We start from the raw sequence: 24,931 nt of genomic DNA on the forward strand, positions 1-24,931 counted from the left end.
AGGTAAAAATAAATGCCATTTTTAACTGCCAGTTTACACTTTATTTTAAGACAATACCTAATGCTGGTAACCTATGCCTTTAATTACTAGTGCCTCTCTATTACCACAAATTTGAAAAATAATTGTCAATTAATATCTATCTACTCCTACTCATTTCCTTTACTGCATCAAGCCCTATGGTGTGCCCTGCTGTCAATGCCACATAAGAGCCTTCTCTCCATGCCACCTAAACCAGGCATTGTTCTGGTACCATTATTCCTCATTCATCTAGAACCACTTTCCCCACATGCTTCATGCTCTACTTCCCACTCCAGCCCTGTTTTTCCTCATTTTGATCTCATGATTCCTTTTCCTATTTTTGGCCTCTCCTCACTCCTCAAACTGAATTAACCATCTCCCTATTACTCCCTTTTGCCACCCATGAAGCAAGCCCTAATTAACACATTTCAAGAGAAAGCTGATTGTAATTCTTAATTTTCTTTTAGTATGTTGTTCTCTACCAAGTCACAGAGTTTGTAACTCATGTATATCTCAAAACTAAATTTGATGTACAAGCTAGAAATTTAAGGATGTCTCAAGACCATCATTCCCTATGGCATAGGTCATTCCACACTAATGGAATAACTTTATGGTAATTCATATCTTCAAGTTACTGTTTTATTTTGATTTCTAAATTAACCCTATTCACATGAGTCCTTATGCACCTCGGCCATGGTTGTTATTTCATCTACACAGACACATGCAGATCACATATAACTGTCTCCAGACGTGTCACATGGGGATGGAATTAAGGAAGGAAATTAATTAACCTCCATGTCTTGTGCGAGATCTGGCAGAGCACAACAAGGTCCGAGAGACCCTTGAGCCATTCTATCAAAACGTGACCAGTTTTTCTTAGTCATACATTTACCAAACACACAGGAAAATGCAAGGACAATGAGTAACTGAAGCAAGAGTTTGAATTATTAACATATCCAAGTTTTTCGTTTCGGAGATTCTGTGCATTTGACATGGAGAGTAGAAAATGTATCTGGCTTATTCCTTTAGTGAAAACACCTCAGTAAACACCTTTTTCTCAGTTCATTTTCTATCCTGGAAGCAAAAAATTTTAAGTGGAGAGAAACACTTTGGAAGTTTATTTGTACTCACAGAGAAGATGTCTGAAAAGGAAGCTGCACCAGCTTCAGCTCTGCCTATGACAACCCTCATAATCTTTAAGATATTTTTTACAGAAAAAAATATTTTTGAAGATTGAAAACATTTCAGTATGTGGTCTCATGTTTTTGGCAGAGGTTGAGAGCTTCTGAGCCAGATAACAGAGCTATATACATCAATGCATAAGCAGCCCATCCTGCCAACAGGTTTACCTTAGTTCTCTAATAAACCCAAGTTCTATGTGGCAACTGTAAGCATTTAGCTCAAAGGAAAACTCGTCAGACCCCATTCTTCCTCAAGGGTATCAGAATTATTTGTTTTTAGTAAACCAACTTCATTCTTTTATCCACAAACATCTACTGAGTCACTTGGGCCAATCCTTGGTACAAAATAAATGGGTCACACCCTTTGGCCACGAGGAGGGGATCTGAGTTATATATAAACATTCCCAGATAAGGCCATCTTAGACCATCTGACCTATGTTGACTAAAAACACATAGTGGAACCCAGCCTACCCAGAACTGTCAGGCAACTTGTAGACATGTGAGCAGCCATGACAGGTTGCTGTTTTAAGCCTCTAGTTTTGGAATAGTTTGTTCTGAAGTATTATAGTGGCAATAGGTAACTGTTACATGCACTACTATCAATAACATTTCTCTCTGTATTAGCAGTATTCACCAGTGTAATTAAATAAGAAGTTGAAAAGAGGCGGGAAACTATCAACATATGCAGAAGTTATGATTATATATCTGAATAACCCCCAATTATCAACTTAGCAATGATTATAAACAATAAAAGGAATTTAATAAAGTAGTGGGATACAAAGTTATTATACAGAAAGCGATGGCTTTCAAATATATAAAGAATGCAGTTGGAAGATTAAGTGAAAAGAACTATAATTGCTACCAAAAAGATTAAATATATAGGAATACACTGAATATTTAAATGTGGGTTATGTTTAAGAAAACATTAAAACACCATTAAGGTACAAAATAAAAGATGTGGAAAAACTCGTGAGGCATACCACTGCCTTGGGAAGGAAGACACAGCATCACAAAGGTGACGCTCCTCCCAAGTTGATTCTTAAATTCAATGTAACCTCGATGAACACACAAAAGATTTTGGTCTTTGTTTTGTTTTACTTTGCTTTGTTTTGAAGTTAGACAGGCTAACTCTAGAGTTAATATAGAAAAAATAAATTTAAATGCCTGGAAAACTCTAAAAAGGAAAAATAGTAAGAGAGGACATACACTACCAGACAGTAAAACTTTCACTAAAGTCTCAGTAATTAAAACAGGGGGTACTTATATGTGAATATACCAAAGGAACAGAACTTTTTTAAATCTAGAAATGGACTCACATATGGTGGGGACTTTAGTACATGATAAAGATGACATCTCAATTCAGTGTGGAAAAGATCTCGGCAGTAAATTTATGAGGAGAAAAATAAGTAAATTGGCTCTAGACGTCACAGAGTACTCAGAATAAATTCCAAATAGAGGGCTTCTCTGGTGGCGCAGTGGTTGAGAATCTGCCTGCCAATGCAGGGGACACGGGTTCGAGCCCTGGTCTGGGAAGATCCCACATGCCGCGGAGCGGCTGGGCCCGTGAGCCACAACTACCGAGCCTGCGCATCTGGAGCCTGTGCTCTGCAACAAGAGAGGCCGCGATAGTGAGATGCCTGTGCACCGCGATGAAGAGTGGCCCTCACTTGCCACAACTAGAGAAAGCCCTCGCACAGAAACGAAGACCCAACACAGCCATAAATAAATAAATAAATAAATATATAAATTTTTAAAAATTCCGAATAGATTAAAATTTTAAATGTAAAAAAATGAAACTGTAAGAGAATTACAAGAAAACATAGAACATTTTTATAACTTTGGATTGCAAGTGGCCTTTGTAAAAACTACTCAAAATTTGGAAACCAATAAGGAAAAGGTAATAAATTGACAACACAAAATTCAGAAACTTCAGCTTGGCAAACAACACTAAAAGTAAAGTCAAAAGACAAATAATAATTGAGAAAAATATGCACAAGTCATAGTGTATTAAAAAAGCTATTTTCTTTAATATTACATGAAGAGATCCAGAAATATAATAAATAAGACAATATGGAAAAGTGGGCAAAGGTGTCAACAGGGTATTTACACAAAATGAATAGAAATGGCTGTCAAATATAGGAAGTGATGTTTAATCTCACTTAGTGATACTCTGGGGGAAGCTAGGGTTGCCAGGCATCCTGTACATACAGGCATGTCCTCTAGTAAATAATTTTGTCCTTCATCCTGTACTGACTTTGTCAGAATGCCCTAAATGGCCAGAACACAGATTTTTGTTTTTAAATGAATTACAACAATTTGACAGTTAGAGCTATTTTCTCACCACGGTAAATGGCAGCACTGGCTGAAAATCATATCTCCATAGGTAAAGATCTGGACAATCCTCCATGGTCTCCCCTGCAGGTTTGGCTGAGGGAAGACCAAAAACAGAGACTGAGAAATAGAAGTACACATTTTTCATATTGAAGAAAGGACGAGACTATTATTTGGCCAAAGTTCCAAGTCGTGAACAAGTAACCACTATTAATTAGAGATAAATTTGAATCAGTACACACACTCTAAAAATCAGCCAATCACCAACAGCCTCACCCATCGAGCTGTGCTTCTGAGGCAGTGGGTCAGCAGCTCCCTAACTCCAGTAACCGTACTAACTGTCACCACGGAAAGGCCATTAGTCCCCAAACACATATTTCTGACAGCCCACCATTCCTTGAACACCAGGCTTTCCAAAATCTCACATAGGGTCAGCTCTGGCTTTCTTCAGAGACTGAAACTTTCAAGACTATACTTTGCAGGCAAATGGAAAGTTCACCCTTTTTGCACCAATATCGAGTTCACTTTATTGTTAGTCCACAAATTTCCAATCTTTTCAACGGTTCAACCTGCTTGCAGTTAGTTATGGGTTTGGACTTGTGAAAGACACACTGAAACTGCCGTGAGATTACCAAATTCAATCTTTTTCATGATTGTGATGGTTGCTATTATATAGATACATTGTTTATTTATGTGTATTTGAAGTCCCAAATGCCAAAGCAAAAATATAAATTTCATGGTGAGTTTTCTGAACAGTGGAAATGAGGGAAAGGTATTTTTGAAGCTTTTGGTGTGGCATAGGATTATTCATTCAGTTTCAAAGTCATTCAATATGAAAGTCAGATGTAAGCTGGCATATCCTAACAGTAAGCATAAGAGATGCATGATCTCTCCAACTAGTACCAAAGAAAGTAATAAAATGACAGGTTTTTTGATTAAGAGAAATTCAGATGATGAAGATTAAATAATTGCAGCAGATGTTGCAATGGCCTTCTACATAATATATTGTCAGTCTTTCAGGTCAAATGACCAAGTGTCCTGCTACCAGAAGTATTTTCTAATTCCAAAATGCAAGCAAATTTTCAAGCGCCAAGACGAAATCTACTGCAATAATAAAAATGTACTAGCTCCATTTACTATTACAGAGATTATCAAAAATCTGAACACTTCACCTTTTTATGTCACAGCCTTGGATGCTAGTAATCACAATGTAGAAAAAATTTCCCTTGTGCACTATTTTTCTTGTGAAAAAGTTTTGAGTATAACGCCATTGAGAGTAAAGTTCCTTCCATATGATACTTTAGAAATGGCAGCAAATTTTTGCAGAGACTCACTTATTGAGTTAGGAGTGAATGAAAAAAACAATGGTACTGCTTTTGGTGGAGATAGCACACAAATTTTGGTGCATGTTTGTTCAAGTAAAGGTACAAACAAAACATTCAAAGTTGAAGCAAAGCGTAGGTGATTCTATGGAAGGTGTTGGCTGTCTTGCCCATGTTTTACATAATGCTGCTCAAACAGCATCTGGTGTCCTTTCTTGACATCAATTTCTTTTGCCGTCTATTGAATGTTCTCTTATTTCAGCATTTACACAGTTTGAACAGAATGATTAAAGGAGTTTTGTGATTTTGTTGGCCTTTAGTACTCTTCAAATTTGCTCTCATTCAAAAACCTATTGGGCTTCCCTGGTGGTGCAGTGGTTAAGAATCCGCCTGCCAATGCAAGGGACACGGGTTCGAGCCCTGGTCTGTGAAGATCCCACATGCTGCAGAGCAACTGGGCCCGTGAGCCACAACTACTGAGCCTGCGCGTCTGGAGCCTGTGCTCCGCAACAAGAGAGGCCGCGATAGTGAGAGGCCCGCGCACCGCGATGAAGAGTGGCCCCCGCTCGCCGCAACTAGAGAAAGCCCTCGCACAGAAACGAAGACCCAACACAGTCAAAAATAAATAAATAAATAAATAATTATTAAAAAAAAAAAAAAAACCTATTGCCCTTCTTTAACAAATAACAGTGGATAGAATCTTTAGTTTATTTGAAGCACTGGAATCATACCTTAATTCTGAAGGAAAGACCCCAAATTTCTTGTTGACTTTTATGTAATCCATTTGAGTAAAGCCTACTTATTTGTTGCTCACAGTTTTCAGTATCTCTTTAGCAACAAGAATATGCAAATTGAAGGAAAAGCAAACCATTTTGTTGAAGTACTTCACTGCTTAAAGAAACTCGTTAAATATGTTTAAGAAAAGAATTGATGGAAAATGTATCCCTTCAAGTAACAAGCAAATGAAAAGATGCTCAACATCACTAATTATTAGAGAAATGCAAATCAAAGCCACAATGAGATTATCACCTCATACCTGTCAAAATGGCTATCATCAAAAAGTCTACAAATAACAAATGTTGGTGAGGATGTAGAAACAAGGGAACCCTTGTACACTGTTGTTGGGAATGTAAATTGGTGCAGTCACTATGGAAAACAGTATGGAGGTTCCTCAAAAAACTAAAAATAGAACTACCATATGATCCAGCAATTCCACTCCTGGGTATATATCTGGAAAAAAATGAAAACACTAATTCAAAAAGATACATGCACTCTCATGTTCATAGCAGCACTATTTACAATAGACGAGACTTGGAAGCAACCCAAGTACCCATCAACAGACAAAAGGATAAATGGATATATATATAGGAATATTCCTCAGCCATAGGAAGGAATGAAACTCTGCCATTTGCAGCAATGTGGATGGACCTAGAGGATATTATTTTTAGTGAAATAAGTCAGACAGAAGAAGACAAATACTGTATGATAAACTTATATCTGGAATCTAAAAAATAGTACAAATGAAATTATATAGCATAACAGAAACAGACTCACAAGTATAGAAAACAAACTAGTTCAGTGGAGAGAGGGGAGTGGGGGGCACATTAGGGGTATGGGATTAAGAGATACAAACTCTTATGTATAAAACAGAGAAGCAACAAGGATATACTGTACAGCACAGGCAATTCTAGCCATTATCTTATAATAACTTTTAATTGAATATAAACTGTAAAAATACTGAATTGCTATGCTGTACAACTGAAACTAATATACTATTGTAAATCAACTATACTTCAATTAAAAATTAAAAGGGATATAACAATTTTTTAAGTTGCTAAGCAACAGACGCAAATGTAATCTTGAAGAATGGAAAAGCAAGGTAGCCATGAAAAATGTTATTATGTTTTCCGATCTGAAGAGCAATTCTTAGAATTGTTAACTTTATGCAAGTGCATGGTCAGTATACCGGCTCGTAATGTTAATGTTGAGGCTGTTGTCTTACTAATAAATGTTCAGTGGACAAAAGAAGGAAGTAAAGTGGATGTGACCACTCTATAATCTATGTTCCAGTGTAAATAGACTCTAACTGCAAGTAATTCCATAAGCAAATTCTGCAGAACAAGGAACCATTATGGAAAGTCAAATCACCAGAGAAATATAATTAACAAAAGAGGTATGTAAGTTAGGTACACTTTATTACAGATAAACAACAAATAGAATAAGTATGTCCCATGCAATATCTTTTAATCTCATTGCCAGTTAGAAATAATTCAAAAATAGCTGATTGTCCCGTGTATTTATTTGTTAAATCTGGCAACCCTAAAGTCCAGCCCACAAGGAGCAGAGAGACACTTACAGGAACTCATGTGGCAGAGGTACACTTTCCATTGCAACTGAACCTGGGGAGTCTACCTCTGAGGTTCCTGGCTTACATCCTTTTGCCACGTGACACCTGAAAATTAAGAAACTCGGAAGAATTCAGCCAAGAATTAGAGGGAAACTGAATCCTGACGACTTCAAGTGAGCTCTTAATTGCAACCCTAATCCCATACTCATCAGTTACATGAATCAATACTTCCCCTTTTTTGTTTAAACCAATAAACCATGTCTTCCCTTAACATCCAAATGGTTCCTCGAAATACAAGGCTCCATCCCTACCTCTGTGCTCCAGACTCAGGTGCTTGGTGTAGTCCTACAGCAAGCACATCAGTTCACCCCATCAGAAGCCAGCTGCCTCGGTGGGCACTTGCACACAGGACTCTGCCCCTATTGGAATTCATATCCATCTTCCTTTCCCCTTGTCCCTGGAGCCACTGTACACCTTGGGCAACTTCCCCTCCACCAAGCCAAATTTCCCAGCCAGACCTCCATCTCCAGAAACACCTGGATCACGGTGTGGAACAGATGCCTAGCAACTTTAGTTTGGGGTCAGGAAACCCAAAAACCATCAATCATCTCAGGCACCAGAAACCCAGAACTTCCAGGAAGAGAGGAGGGCTTTTCAAATTAGCTTTCAACCTCTGGAGACACCCCTGGCCACAAATGTAAATTACTGAAAGCAGAGTAAGTAGCTAGACCATGAATCCCTACAGAGGGATAGTCAGTGTCAGCCCACATTCTCTCCAACACTGAATTGCCTTTCCTCTAAATGTGAGTTATGAACAATCAGCCCCATCCCAGGCCATATCCTTCCCAGCAAGGAACAGACCCTGATTCAACCGTGCTGTATCCGCCCTAAGGGTATTTGCACATTCACGCATATGCCCCCCAACATTAGGTGTGGGGTCTGAGGCTTGGTGTGGTGTAACTGCTGGGCGCCCCATGCCCGTTGTAGTCAGTTGTCAGCAACACCTTCTGAAGCACCGTGTGAACAAGATGAACAATGATACCTGCATTCATACCACCCTCTGAGCCCTTGGCATGAGCACAAAGCATTTGAAAATGTTTCCTCTTTTCCCTCAGTACTATTCAGTTAAAGAGCTTCCTGCGTTGGGGGAACTTCTTGATTTTCCTTGTGAGCATGATTTGGGGAAAAGAAGAAGCAAAACAGAGTTAGAAGCAGAGGGAGACTCGGGGTGACTCCTGGACTCACTAACTCCTGTTTGGCCCGGGTCTGTATGAGCCCCTTGTGTGTAAATCCTATCTCCCTGTCTCATCTCCTACATGTGTCTGCAGTAAAGCAAAGACCTAGGATCCAGGCACAGCTTGCTGTGTGGCCCAAGGCCAGTCACTCAGCCTTTCGATTTGTTTTGATTTTTTACTCTTTTAAAACTTTTTTGATATAATTGTAGGTGCACATGCAATTGTAAGAAATAATAGAGAGATCCTGTGTACTCTTCACTCAGTTTCCCCCAATGGTAACAGCGTCTTACAAAACTGTAGTACAATATCACAGCCAGGATATTGACATTGATAATCCATCCATCTCATGCAGATTTTCCCAGTCCTAACTTGTACCCGTGTGTGTGTGTGTGTGTGTGTGTGTGTGTGTGTGTGTGTGTGTATTTAGTTCTATGAAGTTTTATCACATGTGCAGATTCATGTATCCACTGCCGTCAAGATATAGAACAGTTGAATGCTTTTTTTAAATTAATTTTTCTTGGAGTATGGTTGCTTTACAATGTTGTGCAGAACAGTTGAATCCTTTGTGTTGCTCTTCTGTACCCACACCCTCGCCTCCCCTCCATCCCAAACACCTGGCAACCACTAATCTCATCTCCGTATGGCAAATTTTGTCATATACTTCGTTACATAAATGGAATCACACAATACATAGTTTTCGGGGAATGGCTTTTTACCCGAAGCATAATTCCTTTGCAAGTTGTTGCATGTATCAATAGTTTCTTTTTTTAATTGCTGAGTAGTATTCTATGGTATGGAAGTACCACAGTTTAACTATTTACCCATTGAAGGATATCTACACTATTTTCACTTTTTGACTATTACCAATAAAACTGCTATGAACAGTCATGAGCAAGTGAAATGCAGCAGGACCTTCCCCCCCACCCCGCCCCGCCCGTGTCCTCAGCCCATTTTTGTCTGTGGAAAAAATTTAGCCAGGGTATAAGTTTAATCTGAGAAGTGAGAAAATGCAGAAATAGAGGAAAATAGTCAAAGGAGACCAAATAATAATAGTTTTGTCATTAAGCATAGTCAAGGACCTTTAGTTCCACCTTAAGGGCTATAGATAATATTCGGAGCCATATCCTGTGATCTGTCTTATAGATGCTGAAACCCCCAGCAGGTGGAAGAAGTTAACTACATGATGACCAGGCAGTAGCCATGACACAAGCTGCCACAGTTCCAGGAATTGGCCTCAAAGAAATGGAAACAAACAGATCCTGGAACTGAAGATTAACTGTACCTAACACAATCAAGATGATACTGGTCAGACCACCGATGACCAATTTCAAGATGACAGTCAGAGCTGACTATACTGTTTCTACATGTAGCCCCCTTCCTCTATCTATACAAGCTCTTGCCCCCTGATTGTCAGGGACGGGAGTCGGCCTTTGGACAAGCATCCGCCCACCCACCACCCCGGTTGCTGGCATCCAACATAAAGCAAACTTTCCTTTCCACCAACCCGGCCTCTTTATTGGCTTTTGAGCAGCGAGCAGCTGGACCCCACTCTTGGTTACACAAGTTTTTGTGTGATCATAAGCTTTCATCTCTCTGGGATGAATGCCCAAGAGTGTAACTGCCAAAGCATATGGTAGTTGCATGTTTCGTTTTATAAGAAATTGACAAACTATTTTCCAGGGCATCTGTACCATTTGACATTCCCAGCGCTCAGCCTTTTCAAGCCACCATCTCTCCCTTGGTTTGAAGTCCTTGAGCATCAGCTCCACAAAAATATCACTTGCCTGAGTCACGTCCCCAGACTTCTCAAGTCCTGCCCTTTTCACCTACTTGTTAACAAAGTTCCTCTGGACTGCAATTTGTAAGAGTCAAATAACATTACGGATTTGTAATACTGTCAGATTATTAATCTTCCTAGACTGTAGGCTTTGCTTTGTCTATAGCCTTTCTCACTCCAAAATCTAAAGGTTGCTTTTCTGGGCTCATGATCCAAAAGCTAGGTGAGATAAGAGTCGGAGGGAGCCAGAATGAGCCACAGTGCCCTGAACTCTCCACCTCTCTAGGCGTAAAGACCCCCACCTTAGGTGGTTTCAGTGCCTTTTTTTCGCAACACTCTTCTCAGGCTCCTACATGCTACTTTTGCCTTTGCCTTTGCTGACTCCAATCATTTCAGTATCTTCTTTGTAATGATCCACCTAACTCGGCCCTATAATACTTGACCTCAGACAATGTGGTTGTGTATGAGAATGAGGAACTACTGGGTGCCTTTGGTTATGCTGAGTTCAGTGGTCTGATGAGGGATCCAAGGTAAGCCCAGGTTCACTGAAAGCTCAGCACGTGGGGCAGGGCCCATCTGTGGTCCATCCCCTGGAAGTGTTTCTGGAGGAAACCTATCACATCTCCTCTAAGTGCATGAACATCACAGGAAGGCACCTCAATCCTGATGGACAAACTCATCACCAAGGACAATATCTATCACATTGTGAACAAACATGGCTGGAAGAAGACACCAAGATTAGCTTCCCCAATCAGGGAAATGCTGCATCTGACAATATCCATGCAGATATTGTCTTTGTGTTTAAAGATAAACCCATTCACACCCCCTTGCCAAGATGGCACCCGTGTGCTCCACAATGACTCCATCAAATGCAAAGCCGGGGGCCTGGGGCAGACCTGTGGGGGCAGGAGGGAACAGGGGAGAGCCATGATTAAATATGATATGGACATTCTTTTTCCTTCCCAAATACTGCTTCTTTCTTGTCATCATTCCTTTTTCCCCCTTTTTCAGTCATTCTACCACCCAGCTTGTTCTCCCTCTCAGTCTCATTTTTCCTCAGGCAGATGAATGCCCCAGACACAATTCTTTTCCAAGGCCTTTCCCCGGCCCTCCCAGGGACCACCAGAGCAATACCCACAACACACACCCTCACCCAAGACACACCCAGCTCTGTGTCCACTGGACAATGGCTATGTTTTCTAGAGTAGAAAAAATAGTAACTTTTCAGAAAAATGTTCCTATTCCAGAGCCCCTCAGTAGCTGGGTGGCATTGTCACAGGTGGGAGGTAGGGAAGCCGGCCCAAGACAGGAGGGAATTTTCATATCCCTGGCTTTAAATCTAGTTCTCATTCAGCTACTGAAGAGTGACCTGAGTGCTACCAGGAGGTATGGGAAGATTTCTTGCTCAAGCCTGAAAATATAATGTTTCCTTCCTCTCCCAGCACTACTAAGACATTTCCACAGTCCTTGTCTGCCCAGCGAGTCCCTGGGAACAAGTGTTCTCAGCTCTGATAGATCCTCCTCACTGGACTCTCCCTTTGTCTTATTCTGTTCCCTCCTTCTGCTATAAAATATATCTTCTCCCATTTTTTAAAAATTCTGACCAAGCTGGGAGGACTCTGGTTCATAAATCAACTGCGTAATTTTTTTTTAATTTTAAGACTTTATGTTTTAGAGCATTTTTAGGTTCACAGCAAAATTGAGAGGAAGGTATAAAGATTTTCCATAGACACCCCCCCGCTTCCCTACATGCCCAGCCTTCTTCATTATCAACATCCCTCAACAGAGTGGTGCTCTTGTTACAATTAATGAACCTACACTGACACACCGTCATCACCCAAAGGCCATCATTTATGCTACAGTTCACTTTTAGTGTTGTGCGTTCTATGCATTTCATCAAATGTGTAATGACAGGAATCCACAATTATAGGATCATATAGAGTATTTTCACTGCCCTAAAAATCCTCTGTGCTCTGCCTGTTCATCCCTCCCTCCCTCCAACCTCTAGCAACCACTGATCTTTTTACTGTGTGTATAGTTCTATCTTTTCCAGAATAGCATCTATTTGGAATCACACAGTACATAGCTTTTCAGATTGGCTCATTTCCTTAGGAATATGCATTTAAGATCCCTCCATGTCTTTTCATGGCTTGATAGCTCATTGTTTTTTAGAACTGAATAATATTCCATTGTCTAGATGTGCCACAATTTATTAATCTGTTCATCTACTAAAGGACATCTTGGTCTTTGTAGTTATGAATAAAGCTGCTGTAAACATCTGTGTGGAGATTTTTGTATAGACATAAGTTTTCAACTCATTTTAAATACCAAGAAGCATGATTGCTGAATCATATGGTAAGAGTATGTTTAGTTTTGTAAGAAACTGCCGTACTGCCTTCCCAAGTGGCTGTAAGTGGCATTAAGTACATTCACATTACTTTGAAACCATCACGATTATTAATCTGCAGAATTTTTCAACATCACAAACTGAAATTGTATTCATTAAATGATAATTCTCCATTCTTCCCTCCCCCAAGTCCCTGGCAACCAGCATTCTACTTTCTACTCCTATGAGTTTGGCTACTCTAGGTATATAAGTGGCATCATACAATATGTGTACTTGTGACTGTTTTATTTCACTTAACATAATGTCTTCAAGTTTGATTCATGTTGTAGTATGTGTCAGAATTTCCTTCCTTTTTAAGGCTGAGGGAATTCCATTGTATGGCTATACTATATTTTGTTTATTCATCCATCAATGGACACTTGGTTGTTTCCACCTTTTGACTATTGTGAATAATGTTGCTTTGAACATTAGTGTACAAATATCTGTTTGAGTCCCTGCTTCAATTTTTTGGGGTGTATACCCAGAAATGGAATTGCTAGATCATTCTATGTTCATTTTATGTAATTCTATGTTTGCATTTTGGAGGAACTGCCAAACTATTTCCAACAGCATCTGCACCATTTTACCTTCTCACCAGTGGTACCCAAGGGTTCCAATTTCTCCACATCCTCATCAACACTTGTTATTTTCTGGGGCTTTTTAAACTAATAGCCACCCTAATGGTTGTGAAGTGATATTTCATTGTGGTTTTAAGTTGTGTTTCCCTGTGATTAGTAATGTTGAGCATATTTTTGTGCTTATTGGCCATCTATGTATCTTCTTTGGAGAAACATCTATTCAGGTCCTTTGCCCATTTTTAATTGGGTTGTTTGGGGGTTTTTGTTACTGAGTTGTAGGTGTTCTTTATATATTCTAGATATTAACCCCTTCTCAGATATATAATTTGCAAATATTTCCTCCCATTCTGTGAATTGCCTTTTTACTCTGCCCTTTGGTACACAAAAGTTTTTAATTTTGATGAAGTCCTATTTGCCTATTTTTTCTTCTTGGCTCTGTTTTTGGTATCATATCCCCAAAGATCATTGCCAAATCCAACGTCATGAAACTTTTCCCATAGGTTTTCTTCTAAGAGTTTTATAGATTTAGCTCTTATGTGTAGGTCTTAGTCCATTTTGAGCTAATTTTTGTGTATGGTGTAAGATAAAGATCCAGCTTTACCATTTTGCCTGTGAATATCCAGTTTTCCCATCACCATCTGTTAAAAAGACTACCCTTTCCCCCATTGAATGATCTTGGAATTCTTATCAAAAGTTATTTTACCATATAGGTAGTTTATTTCTGGGCTCTCTATTCTATTCCATTGGACTATGTGTCAGTCTTTATGCCAGTATCACACTGTTCTGATTGCTGTAGCTTTGTAGTAAGTTTTGAGGTCAGGAATGTGAGACCTCCAACTTTGTTCTTCAGTTTCAAAATTATTTTGGCTATTCAGGGTCCCTTGAGATTCCATACAAATTTTAGGATAGATTTTTCTATTGCTGCAGCAAATGTCTTTGGGATTTTGATAGGAATTGCACTGACTCTGTAGATTGCTTTGAGTAGTATGGACATTTTAACAATATTAAGTCTCAGTTTGTGAACACAGGATGTCTCTCCATTTATTTGTATCATCTATCATTTTTTTCAGCGATGTTTCATAGATTTCATGCATAAAGTTTTATATGCATAAGATTCTCAGGAAGCATAAACAAGAAACTAATAATGACTGTCACAGGCTGGGAGTAGAGCAGATGGAGGCTTTTATATACTTATTGTACCTTTTTTTATACTTTTCATGTTTGTCACAACAGGGTGAGGTGAAAGTGGCACATGGGGCACAAAATTTAAGGAGATGCTCACTCTCAGGGGCCAACACTGCCCTTGCACAAAACTGGGAGTGAGCACCTCCTTAAATGATGGGCTCTAGGCTCCCACCCTAGTCCTTGGTCTCTCAGAAACTTTACTAAAAAAAATGACTCACACACAATTCTCATCTCAAACTCTGCTTCTGGGGAACCTAACCAGAGACAACCTCTAGTGTCTGCTAAAATGTCAAGCCCTCAGAGAGACTTCCCTGGATTCCGGCTTTCTAAAGTAGGAGACCCCAACACCCCCTATTCTCTATCACAAATCGCTGTTTATTTCCTTCATACAACTTACCTCCATATCTACCACTCATTTATTTACTTATTGTTTCTCTAACCACAAGGTTGCACCCTCCATAAAGACTGGGACCACTGTCCTAGCCCAGTTTCTGGCATGTAGTAAGCACTTAAAATATATCTGGTGAAGGAATATGTGCATGAATTAATGAATTTACTCCCTGAATGTCAAAATAAAGTTCAAGGTGGGTGACATTTTTTGTTGATAAAATTAAGATTCTAAATTCAAGTATCATCATGATAGTAAGAGGATGTATTTTTAAAGGGCTTTTTAAAAGTACAGTTAGACACAGTACTGTGAGGGAAAATACTATTCCTGAAACTCATTCTTTATTGTCAAATTCATATACCTCATCTGGCTCTGGTTTTTTCAGCCCCTAGCTGCTGCTTTTTATTTTCCTTTTTTTCTTTTCTTTCTTCTTCTTTTTTTTTTCTGAAATATTCCTACATATTTCCATTATGTCATGTATTTTGTAACTATACCTTAAATATCTGATTTCTTAATACTCTCTGGGCCTGCAGATCTGTTTTGCCTTAGATAAGCCTCATAATTGTAACACAATGATATGATCAGTGCACCTAGGGACCCTCTTTTATCTGCTTTATCCTTTATACAATGTAAATGCTCTACAAGCTTCCAGGACACAAAACATTTTTTCCAAAATATTATGTAAATACTAAAGACGTCTTTTCCCCCTCAAGGGCCTATGAATGTTTGTAGACATTGGAGATTCTTACAATATTCCTTTGTAGCAAGCAAGAGCAGAGACTTGGGAGAGGATTGAGATATGGAGACCCTGGGGCCTGGGAGATGATTGCATTTAGGAAAATACTCAGAGGGTGAAATTTCCAAGGAAGCAGTTGCTCCCAACATGCAAAAGGCTTTGTTGGTCCCCTAGCCAAGAGAACGGTGCCCAATGGGACCCTCTGTGTGTGAATATCATTGTGTGGATGTGTGCTTTCCATGGATGTGGTCTTTGCTCAGATGTTCAAGGATTTGCTCTAGGAGTCAACAAACCTTCTGAAAAAGACCAGATAGTAAATACTTTAGGTTTTGCCAGCCACATATTGTCTCTGCTGAATCTTCTTTGTTTGTTTTTTACCTTTAAAAATGATTTCTAGCTTGAGGACACTGTGAATAAGACTGTCTTTGTCTGCCATAATTTGCCAACTCCTGATCTAGAAGACAGTAAGAAAGGGAGGATGTTACCCATGCTTCTCCTGGTTTCCTTTATGGTTTCTTGTCTAAGCCTTATTATCTGCCTTCTCCCTAATAATACTACTTACCCATTCATTGATGTGTCAGTGTCAGGTGTTTTAAATTCATTGCCGAATCTCATTGACTAATCCTTTGAGGTAAGTACTATTATTATCCCCATTTTGTAGATGGGAAAACTGAGGCTTAGGGAAGTTAAGTAACATTCCCAGGTTCCCACTGTTAATAAGTCACAGAGTCAAGAACCAAAATTAAGTCCGTCTGATTCCAACTCTCTCATTTGTTCTTTGCAGTAGAACGTGACAATGGCAGCCCTTCCTTTACATATTTCCAATCCATCCTACACATTTTACCCATTGAATCTTCCTAAAACATCAGTTTGATCGTGACATTCTCCTTCTCAGAATCCTTCAGTGGCTCTCCATTTTTTACCCAGTACAGTAAAGGCACCTCCATTTAGCTCTTGATATGACCCCAACTTAGCGTCTCAGCTTTATTCCCATGCCCCTATATTTCCCCAGTCCTTTGGTCCTGCTGAATTGTCCTATTTGTTCTCCCATCAGGCAGCATGGCCCTCTTCCACCACCATGTTTTTCCTCCAAGAACATTCTCCTTCCCACCTCCCATCTCCACTTACCCACCTTCTGCCTTCTCGTAGACTCAGCCCAACTATGCCTCCTTCATGAAGCCTGCTGTGGACCCTTTCCTTCCAGTCAGGATTTGATGATGCTTCTTTTAGCACAGCTATGGCCCATTGCTTGCAACTCTGTCTGGGAGTTAAACTTGGGGGCTGATGTTTAGGGTGTGGCGTGGACATGATCCATGCCATTTGAAGGTCCCCTTCTTCCAAGCGGCCCTCAGCTGGGCTTGGATATGCCTGTCGTTGGCACCTGTCCCCAACTAAGACCTTCTAGTTTCCTTGCATGCTCAGTATCTCCAGGACCTGGTTCTTGTTTTGTTTGATGATCTACTGCATGTCTCAAGGGCATAATTTTACTTTAGCTGGAGTTTCATCAAATAGACTTTCCAATTGTTCGTCACTCAAGCCTGGTCTTGCAAGATGGAAAATTGAATTTGGCCAATTCTGACACTCCCTCCTCAGACCATGTCTCAGGTCTTCAGCTCTCTTGCTAACTCCAAGACTCACACGCATCAGGTTACCTACCTTTTTAAGGTATCTCCTACCTGACACACTATTTTCAAATATATTATCACATTTAATCTTTACAAAAACCCTGTGAGGCAAATAGTGTAGCCTCATTTAACAGATGAATAAACTGAGGTTGATAAGAGTTAAAGGACTTGCCCACAGGTCACTGTGTCTTCACTGAGCTCGAACATTTCCCCCAAATGCCCCTCAGAGACAATAAGCAGCAGATCCAGGCTCCCAGCCTCTCATATCCAGAGGAATTGTCTTCAGTGCGTTTAAGTAAATGCTGCAGCCAAAATCTCAGGAGGGAAGGGGAGGGGCAGGGAGTAAGAAGGACAAGAAATATCTGAAGGCATTTCTCCCAGGAACCTCTTGCCCGTTTCTATGAGGCTCAGACCTTTTGTGGTATGAAGGAAATTTTTCCTTACCTAATATTTTTACTGTCTTCTACCCTGTCAGGCATGCCTTTGCTGCACCCCAGTCTCCTGTGGGGACTTGTAATATGAACATTTCATTTCTGAATCTGCTACATCAAACACCCTTAGGGTAAAAAAGTGTGTGTGTGCACGCGCATGTGTGTGCACGCACACGCATGTATACACATATATATGTATTTAATAGCTCATGGGAAAACCACATAAAGTTACCCTGCAAAGTGCATGTGATTTTCACATGGTGTTAATTTCACACATCAAGGGTAAAACTGAAAAAGATGTGGCTATTTAAAAAAAAGTTTAAACAAAGAAGAAGAAAGTGAACAAGAATGAGGTAGGAATTGAAATTGCTGAAATGCTCATTCGAACAAGAGACTAGGTCAAACTCCAGACCCACCAGCAAGAAGTGAGACAGGCCTGGGGTGAGGAGGGTTGTCCTGAATGGCCTGGTTACCACAGCTTCCAGCTAAGAACTTTCCTTCAACAGCCATAAGGCAGCTTACAACCTCTGACACTCTTGTCCTTTTTTATTAATGTTTTAATTTTATTGGAGTGTAGTTGATTTACAGTGTTGTGTTAGTTTCAAGTGTACAGCAAAGTGATTCAGTTACACATATACACATATTCTTTCTTCTTTAGATTCTTTTCCCATATAGGTCATCACAGAATATTGGGTAGAGTTCCCTGTGCTATACAGTAGGTCCCCATCGGTCATCCATCTTATTGACACACTTGTCCTTAATCATAATTATCAAGTAGGTAAATTTGTCTCTGAGGAAATTTTCTCAAACTATTTCTGATGTTGTTTCCTTCCTTCCTTCATTCATTCAAGAAACAGTTCTTGATTTCCTGCTGTGAGCCAGGCAGCCTTTTAGGTGCTATAAAGGTAAAACTGACATCTGGTCCTACAGAGAGATTGGACTTCACCATGGATAATAGAAGCAACAGCAACCGTTTGTTAAGTGCTCCCCATGTGCCATTAGTTATTCCATTAATAGGCACAAATAACCCACAAGGTCCGCTTCTCATTGTGTCTACTAGGGAAATGAATATGTTCAGGAGTGTGCCCTGCCCCATGCTCAATGGTCTCTGCCTCTAGAGCTCAGCCTTCATCTACTGTGCCCTCTAGCCCAGAGCTGTTTTGTACAGATAAGTTGCAAGCCAGGAATATAATTTTCAATTTCCAGTAGCCACATTTGAAAAGAGGTGAGAAGAAACAGCTGCAACTAATGTTAATTATATATTTTAGTTAACACAAAATACCCAAAAATACTATCCTATCCACATGTAATAAGTACAAAAACTATTGAGAGGGTATTCCCTGGTGGTCCAGCAGTTAGGACTTGGCGCTTTCACTGCCGGGGCCCGGGCTCAATCCCTGGTCAGGGAACTAAGATCCTGAAAGTTGCATGGTGTGGCCAAAAAAGTAAATAAATATTAAAAAAAAAAAAAAACACTGAGATACTGTACAATTTTTTTCTTCTTCGAAGCCTACTGCATGCTTTACGTTTACAGAGCATCTAATTTGGACTGATCCCATTTCAAGTGCTGAGTGGCCACCTGAGGTTACTGGTGACAGCGTTGGACGGCCCCGCTCTCCTTCCCCGGGGCGAGCACGTTAGCAGCCTTGCATAGCAGGGCAAAGCATGGATCAGCCTCTCTGAGGGCACAGAGGACAGCTCGGTACTCCCGCATTAGTGGAGGGATCAGGAAGTGAAGCCTTCATGGAGAAAGTGATATTTGAGCCAGACCTTGAAGATGAGGAGGGAGTGGGTGGGCGCAGGGCAGAGGTCATTCCGGGCTGGGGGAGCAGCGTGAGTAGAGGGAGAGACACCAGGAAGGGCAACACCAGTCCAGGTTGCCGGCACATAGGATCATGGGGAACAGCGTTTTTACACCTTCTTACCATGCCCCATGGAGAGAGATATGTTTTACACATATTTACCCACGCATTGACTGCAGATACACATATGCATGCAGATACGCACATGTATCTACATCTACATATATATGTATGTACACATACACACCTATGTAACTGACCTTACTACATATGACACACTAAGATATCTTCTGTTCTATTTAATTCTCTTCTATTATAATTTTTTGATGCTGGTGGGATCCAACAAGTTGATTTCACAGCCACTCTGTGAAATGGTTGGGACTCACAGAGACGACGAGGAGGACATGCACTGTCTACATCTCCTGACCCGCTTCTCCCTCTTCTTCTTACTTCTGCTTTTCCTCAGTGCAGGTGAACCAGTGGAACTGATTCACCTCTGGCTCCAGAAGGAAACATATGACATGAGCATGACCCACCAGAGCGTTGGATCTGGTGGCTACCATGACAGATATACACATAAGTGTGTGGCCAATCAGAGCCAACTAGAGCTAATCCCACAATTTTTGCTGAGTGATCAGAACAAGGAAGAACCTTTTACACTACACTTGGCAGATGACAGAAGTAGAGGGCCTGCTGAGAGGGAATTCAAAAGAGAGGAAAGCAGGTCCAAGAGCAGAGAAGAACAAGTTTTCAAAGTATTGTTTGTACCCCTGGATCATGCTATGCCTGAAACCTCACCCAAAAATCTACCATGAGACTTTTAAATTATGTGAGCCAGTGGATTCCCTTTCTTTTCTTAAGCCCAACTGGGTTGGGTTTTCTGTCACTTGAAACCAAAAGAATTTGATTGATTAAATCTCCATAAGTGTCACTGTGGATACTCAGTGCCTTTTCATTGCCTGCTTTTGAAAAACTCCAGGCATTTTTCTTCTGAGCAGTTCTCTGTCCTTTACAATGTTCCTTCCCTCTTCTCCCCAATTCAGAATCCCTTTTCTCCATGCATTCTTTTCACCATAGCATTAATGTCTCATAAAGTCTTAACCTGGCTGCTTCTCCTAGGGATATTTGCATTTTTAAACTCACTGGCCAAAGGAGTAATCTAAAAGAATTAGAATTTCAGCAGTGAGGCAGACAGGTGGGGGAGATACCTGGGAACACAGATTCACCTGGTATCTACTCTGAAAGATTCTAAGTCCAGTTCTATACACAGGGACCAGCTTTCAAAAAGAATTTAAATGGCACACTTTTGTTGTGGTGGTAGTGGTTGCTAAGTGATGAGTTCTTTCCTGAAAATCCAAGCTTCCCTCTGGATTTGTGACTCTCCAAAACCCTCTAGCTTAATTTAAAACAAGGCACCCAAAGAAGTATCCTGCGGCTACTTGATTCCTTATAGGAAAGTATGAACCTTTCAAAAATAAATGCACAGCCAAAATTTCAGAGCTGCAAAAGGTTGTACCTAGAACTGTCAAATGTCAAAAATAATTACTAGGCAGGATGTTACTCACACATCTAGCCGGCATGATCAAAACTAATCCTTCCTGCCTTCATCTGTCTGAACAAAATTAGGTAGGAAAGCTGCCCAGCCTGATGCTTTGAGGCAACAAGGATTTGGAAAGGGAGACTCCTCAACCTAATTCTGGAACATTCTCTTTAGCTGTCAGGGGTAATTTTATATACCCACCAGCCAGTCTTTTTAATTGAAGTATAGTTGATTTACAATATCATGCTAGTTTTAGGTGTCCAGCACAGTGATTCAGCTATATAGAAACATATACATATATATAGATTCTTTTTCAGATTCTTTTCCCTTATAGGTTATTACAAAATATTGAGTAGAGTTCCCTGTGCTATACAGTAGGTCCATGTTGGTTATCTATTTTATATATAGTAGTGTATATCTGTTAATCTCAACCACCTAAGCGGGGGGAGGGACAAACTAGCAGCTGCTGTTTTTATTTGTGTGTGTGTTTTTATACACACACGTATAATTTTGCATAAATGCACAGATTGATTGTATCATATTTACCAGGGTTTTTAACCTTTTCATTGCAAAGTAAAATATAATACAAATGCAGAAAACTATTCAAACCAAATGTACATTTCAATGAATTATTATAACCACCACGAAGGTCAAGAAACAGAACTTTGCAGCCACCCTAGAAACCTCTGTCAAATGCTCCATTATAGCCACTACCTGTCTCCTTTTAAAAAAAAAAACCACTATCTGGACTTTGTTAATAATCTCTTCTTTGTGTTTCTTTATGGTCTTATCACCCAACTGCGAAATCCTAGACAGTATAGCTTAGTTTTGCCCATTTAAAAAAAAAATTCTTCATTTCTTCCTGTCATAGTTTCCCCCCTTCTTTTCCTTACAGATTATCTATCAAAGAACCTGGCATGCTGTGTTCAAGGAGGTTGGGGTTTTTTTTTCCAGTATATTTTATGCCTGCTCGCCCTCATGCCTTCCTCCCTCACCCATAGTCCACAACTTTTCTCCCTACTCTGCACCAAGCAATCATGCTAACAACCGTGTACCCTTCAATCTTTTCCACTAAGCTCGTAATTCACATGCAGGTGACTTCTTGAGAGATGAACCCAAGAAGCAGTAATGAAGGAGAGGAAGAGTTAAACAGTGTTATCACATCGTTTGCCTCCGTGGGCACCAGAGTCAACCCTCCGAGGAACTGCATAGACCACGCGCCCCAGCTGCCAGAGCATTTGTCCACCAACTCATCCCTCTTGGCTGGGGCTGCACGTGGGCTGAGATGCTCCGGCAGGCAGGCAAGTGCTCTCCTGGACATAGGAGGAAGCCCTGAGACAGAGCAAGAGAGGCCCTGAGGCATGCACATGACCGGGGTGCGGCCAGCATGCAGGTGACCATGCACCACAGTGGCACCCAAATCACAGGAGGACCACAGGGAAGTGACACAAGGCAGGGAGAGCGCCTGCTACTGCCCCTCCAACCCAACCTGGCTCCTCCAACATCTCTCCCTCCATCGCAAAGATGGCTCTAACTTTCCTGCCTTCACCATCTGTCTCATGCTTTTTCCTTCCCATGCAATGATCACTACCCCCTGACTTTAATCGGAGCTTAAAATAATTCTACTATCTTTCAAAATCCCACTTTGAGTACCACACTTGAGAGGCAGCATCTGTGGACTTTGGGGCCCAACGCTGGTACCAAGTCCTGGCTCAGCTCTTCCTGCTGCATCTGAGATTTAAAGTGCTTCCCTGGGGTCACGGCGAGGCGTACGGCTTCACCAAGCACCGACGCACCGGCATCTGACTCGGCCAGAGCATCTGCTGAAGACAGCATCTCCCCTGCACCAAAGGTCTCAAAGCAAATGCCCAGAACGTTCCAGCCAAATGAGCTCTGCTTCCCTGGAAACAAGAAATACCTTCAATAAAAGAAAGCAGCAGAGGGACAGAAGGAACAGGCTTTGATAACTAGATAAAACTAGTCTTCTCTTACTAATGCCTTCCCCCTTTCTCCATTCAGTTTCTAAAACTTCCTGAAAATGATTAGGTAAAGGATAGGGAGAGTCCACTTTCTCTAGATATATCAAAGAAGATCTATTTTTCCTATTTAAAGTTTTTTTTTAATTTCTAAACATGGTTTTTTTCTTTTGTCCCCCCCCCCCCTCTGCTTTCACATCATTGGGTCCAAAAAAGGTTAAATTACTTTGAGTACTTTTTGAAAACTGACAAATAAGCAAACACATGGAAATAAAGTTAGTCACAGTAGCAGATGTTTGTCCAGACCTGATTAAACAAATAAAAATCTGATTCAAGGGGAAAAAACTAGTCTTCAGCACAACCTTTATCCAAGTCTTATCCCCTCAAGCCCCTCCAATCAGTTTTCTCCAACCCCCTTTTCAGTCACTGTGGCCTGGGTCAGAGAAAGAGATTGAATCACCCAATAAGTGCAGTCATCTGATCTGCACAAAATTTAGATTGCTTCCAGAACACACTGGAAGATAAAAATTTTCTCTCCAGAGAAAAACAAATAAGAGAGGGGTAGGGAAGTATTCACCTTCACTCATGAAAGGGGAAGCGTCTGGATTTGACAAGCTGGAGACAATTCAGGTATGTGCCACCGGTCACATTGTGTAAATGTCATTTCCCACTTGCCTCTGATGTTAAAAATTTCAAAACTGACACTGTCTCATGGTTTGAGAGTTATTCCCTGCAAAATGACAACAAATAATTTTATCATAAACAAGTTAGCACAAAAGTCCTCCGCTCCTAATTTAATTTCAGGAGAAACGATGCTAATCCTTTAATTATGCAGCATGTTGATTTGTCAAACTGACTTTTTCTCTGCTGAAAAATACTTTGCTATCACAGAGGGTGCTGATAAATATCTGCTCCAAGAATTTAGAGTGTTATAGAAAAGCTTTCTTCTGAAAAAAAAAGAAAAAGAAAAAAAAAACCAGCAGAGAGTGGATGTTCTCTCTCAGAGAGTAGACAATCAGCAATGACATCCCCACTTCTGCCAACCTCTTGCTGGAGGAGCTGCAGACAAAAGCCACGGGAGCAGGCTCTCAGTGCTGGCCAGCCTGCAGTCAGCTACTAAAGGTGTGTTTCCAAAGGGTAGAGCTAACCTTGAGCGAAGTTCCCATATTAGCCCTGGAAATGGGGCAGCTGTGCTTTGGGGAAAGCGCACCGAGAAGCTGGGGCAGGAGTCCTGGCTGTGCCACGTGGGAGCTGTATGATGTTGGTCGAACCCCAGAACCTCTATGAAAGTCACTTTCCAAAAAACAGGAATAGCAACCTCCACCTTACAAGACTGTTGTTAGGATTAATGAGATAGTCATACGAAAGCACTTTTCCAAGTGTAAAATAAATATATGATAGTAGTGGAATATTAGTTGGTTGTTCCAATAGGTTGTGTTTATAGCGATTTCAGCCCACTTCCCACACTACCAGGTTCCCCTGAGTCCCATGGGAACTCCAAGCACAGGCAAATAACTTGACTCAAACAACCTGCACATAGTTGAATACATTTTAAAACTAAAAAAAGTAAACCTTTCCAGGACTAGAGCCAATGATACAGAGACAGATCAATGGGATACACTAAAGAGTCCAAAAAAAAGATGAAGGTGGCATTTCAAATCAGCGAGTAAAAGATGGTATTGGGGAAACTGGCTAAGCAGAAAAAACAAACAGCACTCAATTATACATCACTTCTTGAATCACGTTAATTCTAAATGCGTCAAAGACTTAAGCTTAAAAAAATTAAACCATAAAAAGTACCAGAGAAGCATAACTAGATATGCGTAAAATTTGGTTGAGGATATCAAAGCATGATGGAAAAAGCTCCATGACAGAAATATTGATAAGTTCAACTACAAAAAAGAAAATCAGTATGGAAAGATATATATGTATAACTATATACAGCAAAAGGAACAAAGCAGATGATTAACCACGATTTTTTTTTAATTGCAACATACTGTGACAGACAGAAAATTAATATAAAGAATATTCTTTACAATAAGAAAAATCTGAACAATCCAATGAGGGAAAAAT

Source organism: Balaenoptera musculus, chromosome 6 (genome assembly GCF_009873245.2).
Source record: "Balaenoptera musculus isolate JJ_BM4_2016_0621 chromosome 6, mBalMus1.pri.v3, whole genome shotgun sequence".
Lineage (NCBI taxonomy): Eukaryota > Metazoa > Chordata > Mammalia > Artiodactyla > Balaenopteridae > Balaenoptera > Balaenoptera musculus.